This window comes from Staurois parvus, unplaced genomic scaffold (genome assembly GCF_062004578.1).
Source record: "Staurois parvus isolate SC_StPar_1 unplaced genomic scaffold, SC_StPar_1.0 ptg000287l, whole genome shotgun sequence".
NCBI classification, from domain to species: domain Eukaryota; kingdom Metazoa; phylum Chordata; class Amphibia; order Anura; family Ranidae; genus Staurois; species Staurois parvus.
In genome coordinates this window covers 34,760,708-34,765,989 of record NW_028318083.1, presented here as the reverse complement: position 1 = coordinate 34,765,989, position 5,282 = coordinate 34,760,708, and positions in this window count along the sequence as shown.

The following is a 5,282-nucleotide window of genomic DNA, read 5'->3' as shown; positions in this document are numbered from 1 at the left end:
GGCCCTTTGAGGAGGCCACGCTATTCGTGAGTCGGCAGGACTATGGGATGAACGACGTCATTCCTCTGTTGCACGTCCTGGAACAAATGCTGTTAACAATGGCTGGTCAGGGTGCGGTAGACGTGGCGCACAGATCTCAACGCCACATGACCCCTGTGGGGGCAGGACAGGAAGAAGAGGAGGAGGTAGAGGAGGACATTGGTGCTCAGGAATTATTGAGTGAAATGGGTGGTTTTTCCACTCAGCGGACAGGAGTGGAGGAGCAGGAGCATCTGGTAGAGGAGGAGGAGGAGACAGAGGACCCAGACGCACCGTGGCAGTATGCTGTGGAGATGGAGGCAGGGAGTCCCTCGCATTCCTTGGCACAAATGGCCCATAGCATGCTCGGTTGCTTGCGTAGCGACAGCCGAATAATAACCATCAGACAGAGGGATGACTTTTGGCTGTCCACCTTGTTGGACCCTCGCTACCGTTCAAAAATGGTGGCCTTTTTCACACCTGCTGAGAGGGAGGCCAAAATAACGTACTATAAAAACCACCTATGTAGTCAGTTGGTCTCTGCCTTTCTGCGCCAACGTCCATCCTCAGACACTGTGGGCCCTGTGCGCTCGCGTTCCGCTGCCATGGCAGCAGGGGAGGGGTGGGGTGGTAGGAGCAGTGGCAGCTCCACCAGCAGCGGCTGCCTCAGTCTGCAGTCGATGATGAGTAGCTTTCTTCACCAGCACAGTGAGGAAACTACTAACCAGCAGCAGCAGCATCAGGTGGACCTGGAGCAGGACCTCAAACAACAGGCTTGGGCCTACTTGGACAGCACCCTGCCAACCGAGGTAGACAATCCCCTTGACTACTGGGCAACGAAACTTGACCTTTGGCCCCAACTAGCTGAATTTGCCCTTGAAAGGCTGTCATGCCCGGCCAGTAGCGTGGCATCGGAGCGCGTGTTTAGTGCGGCTGGAGGTCATGTAACTCCGCGGAGGACACGACTGTCCACCCAAAGTGTGGAGAGACTCACGTTTGTGAAAATGAATCAGGCGTGGATTAGTCTGGATTTCAAACCACCAGTTCCTGACACAACTGACTAAATCCGCCATGAATCATGCCCCAAACATGTTATTAGGGACAAATGGAAGACCTCCACCTGATCCGTACATTTGTATATATATTTTATTGAGAGGCTGCTGGTCGGCTGACTCATGTTTTGCACATTTTTAATGACTTATACTCTGCTGGTTGGGCCCCTCATGAATTGGGGTTTTTAAATTATTTATACGTCGCTGGACGACTGTCACATGAATTTAAACTTTTTAATTATTTATAGTCGACCAGTTCCAGACCGATGGAATAGCAATTTTTTTAAATATTTATTTGACACGTGTTGTCCATCTCATCAATGAGGTGGACTGTTTATTTATTGGCCACGGTTTGGCCCCCTCCTGTTTCTTACATTGTTAACTTGTTGTATCGGTCACGGTTTGGCCACATGTTTGGTTGTCTTGTTAAGATTTTCTGTAATGTACACAGTTACGCTTGACTTGTCGACTTTCCACAATCTACTAAGGTATAGCATCGCATCAAAGTTTTGTTTTTTTTTTTTTGGTCTAAACCATTTCTTATAATGTCAATTTGTAGGATACGCCGCTGTAAGGCGACCTACTTTTTTGTCACTGTGTAGACATCTATTTATAGGCCGATGTTTGGCCACAAAAATATATTTAGTAATAACCTAGCCGTTCAGGCCGCTCCCTGAACACCTCGGGAATTGCTTTGTATATCTGTTGCCTTAGAGGCCGCTGTCTGAACAGCTCATGAATTGCTTTCTATATGTGTCGCCTTTGAGGCCGCTGGCTGGACAGCTGATGAATTGATTTGTATATATGTACTTATTGTCCGCTGTCCGGACAGCTCATGAATTACTTTTTGTATATAGCCTTCCAAACCACTCTCAGAATAAGTCATGATATTCATGCTGTGTATAGCCTTATAGGCCAATGGTCAATCAAGTCATGATTGTTATAGTGTGTATATCCTTATAGGCCGCTGTCTTTACAACTTTATAATTCCATGCAGTATATAGCCCTATCGGCCACTTTCTGGCATCCAGTTGCTGTAGCCCCCATCACCACACTGTGCCACGGGCCCCTGTACTGCCTTCTCATACTGCTGCCAGATCCATCCTCTGCCATGTGCGTCTTTGTCGTCTGCTCACGCTGCTGGGTTCCAGTTTTAAACCTAGGCCTGTGTATGGCTTCCGAATACAGCTGCCTCCACCGCCACCCTGCGCCATGTGCCTCTGTCGTCTGCTCACGCTGCTGACGGCTTCCGCTTTTTAACCTAGGCCTGTGTATGGCTTCCGAATACTGCTGCCTCCACCGCCACCCTGCGCCATGTGCCTCTGTCGTCTGCTCACGCTGCTGACGGCTTCCGCTTTTTAAACTAGTCCTGTGTATGTCTTCCGAATACTGCTGCCACCACCGCCACCCTGCGCCATGTGCCACTTTCGGGTCTCCTCACACTGCTGCCAGGTCCATACTGATTCATGGCCCCCTGTACCGGCTCCTCATGAACGTGGTTCAGCGGGTTTGCATCACTTAACGGCAAATCGTTGACAAATGCTGGGACGTTCAGTGTTGTGCGCATTAAGCCAGACACCAAAGGGCAGCACAGACCTGTTATTACTCGCTCAAGCATGGCTGAACAAAACCAGTCTCTACCACAAATTGGACCCAGACCTGCCCAGGGTCTCGTAACTAGATTGCACGGAGGAGTAGAGTCCGTTATCGGAATTAAATAGACAAAACGCCACACCAAAAAGAGTGGCCATTTCCAACACTTATTCCAGAAAGAGGAACAACCCGTTTCATATACGGCCCGTAGACGTTTCACGTCTGCCACATTCAGTCGATTTAAGACGCAAGCTCCACTTCCTGTGGTCTCTGACCGTCGATATACCTTTAAGTGTCAGCTTTGAAGCTATATTCCCTCCGGAGCACTGACACTGGTGCCCTTCCGTCAACATGCCTTTAAGTTTCAGTTTTCAACCATATTCCCCACAGAAGCCAAACTCTTGGGTATCCCAGAAGCTGCTCAGCGGGTCAGGGCAATAAAGCTCCCGGTTCGCAGGTTGTTCCGTCTTATGGATGGAAGTACGACGGTATATGATCTTCTTTGCACCCATGGCATCACCTCATAGAATCTCTGCATTGCATCTGCAATCACAACGCTGACTTCCCGGATCGCCACTCAGCCATTGGACTCTTGATAGTCGTCTCCCCACACTGCTGCTGGGGGGACTTTTTAACCTAGGCCTGTGTATGGCCTTCAATTGAAGCTGTTTCCGCTCCGCCACTCTGCCATTGGACTCTTGATAGTTGTCTCCCCACGCTGCTGCTGGGGGGACTTTTTAACCTAGGCCTGTGTATGGCCTTCAATTGAAGCTGCTTCTGCTCCGCCACTCTGCCATTGGACTCTTGATAGTCGTCTCCCCACACTGCTGCTGGGGGGACTTTTTAACATAGGCCTCTGTATGGCATTCAATTTAAGCTGCTTACGCTTCGCCACTCTGCCATGGGCCCCTGTACCGCCTCCTCTTGCTGCTGCCAGGTCCAGAGTGTGTCATGGGTCCCTGTACGGCCTCCCATTGCTGCTGACTTCATCGCCAGACTCTGCCATGTGCCACTTTCAGGTCTCCTTACACTGTTGGTGGGTTCCATTTTGTGATAGGGTGCTGTATGGCCTTCCATTGCTGCTGCTGCCTCCACCGCCACCCTGCGCCATGTGCCTCTGTCGTTTGCTCATGCTGCTGACGGCTTCCGCTTTTTAACCGAGGCCTGTGTTTGGCTTCCGAATACTGCTGCCTACACCGCCACCCTGCGCCATGTGCCTCTGTCGTCTGCTCACGCTGCTGCCAGGTCCATACTGATTCATGGCCCCCTGTACCGGCTCCTCATGAACGTGGTTCAGCGGGTTTGCATCACTTAACGGCAAATCGTTGACAAACGCTGGGACCTTCAGTGTTGTGCGCATTAAGCCAGACACCAAAGGACAGCACAGACCTGTTATTACTCGCTCAAGCATGGCTGAACAAAACCAGTCTCTACCACAAATTGGACCCAGACCTGCCCAGGGTCTCGTAAGTAGATTGCACGGAGGAGTAGAGTTCGTTATTGGAATTAACTGCGAGGGACTTTTAAACCTAGGCCTGTGTATGGCCTTCAATTGAAGCTGCTTCTGCTCCGCCACTCTGCCATTGGACTCTTGATAGTCGTCTCCCCACGCTGCTGCTGGGGGGACTTTTTAACATAGGCCTCTGTATGGCCTTCAATTTTAGCTGCTTACGCTCCGCCACTCTGCCATGGGCCCCTGTACCGCCTCCTCATGCTGCTGCCAGGCCCGTAATCTGCCATGGGCCCCCGTACCGACTCCTCATGCTGCTGCCAGGCCCGTAATCTGTCATGGGCCCCTGTACCGCCTCCTCATGCTGCCAGGTCCAGAGTGTGTCATGGGTCCCTGTACGGCCTCCCATTGCTGCTGTCTCCATCGCCACACTCTGCCATGTGCCACTTTCAGGTCTCCTCACACTGCTGGTGGGTTCCATTTTGTCATAGGGTGCTGTATGGCCTCCCATTGCTGCTGCCTCCACCGCCACACTGTGGCTCCACACTCTGGTTTTGGCCCCGTGACTGCCCAAATGAGTGAAGTGTGCGGTGATTCTAAGATCGACGGCACTCATCTGCATGTCATACTGACTGACAGTATTATTTCTCTTCCCCAGCAGACTCCAAGGGCATTTAAATTAAAGGTACAGTGTTCTGCACTAATATAAAGGCTCTCTGAAGCCTAGAAACACCCTTTTTATAAGTTAAATTCGCAGCGAATATATTCGGCTCGAAGCGAATTTATTCGGCGAATTCGGCGAATCAGCCGAACCGAATTTTTGAATAATTCGCTCATCTCTAATCACATTATGTGAAGAGACATACACTATATTGCCAAAAGTATTGGGACACTTGCCTTTACATGCACATGCACTTTAATGACATCCCAGTCTTAGTTTGTAGGGTTTTATGTTGAGATGGTCCACCTTTTCCAGCTATAACAGCTTCAACTCATCAGGGAAGGCTGTCCACAAGGTTTAGGAGTGTGTCTATGGGACTGTTTGACCATTCTTCCAGAAGAGCATTTGTGAGGTCAGGCAGTGATGTCGGACAAGAAGGTCTGGCTCAATCTCTGCTCTAATTCATCCCAAAGATGTCGGCCATGGGTTGAGGTCAGGACTCTGTGCA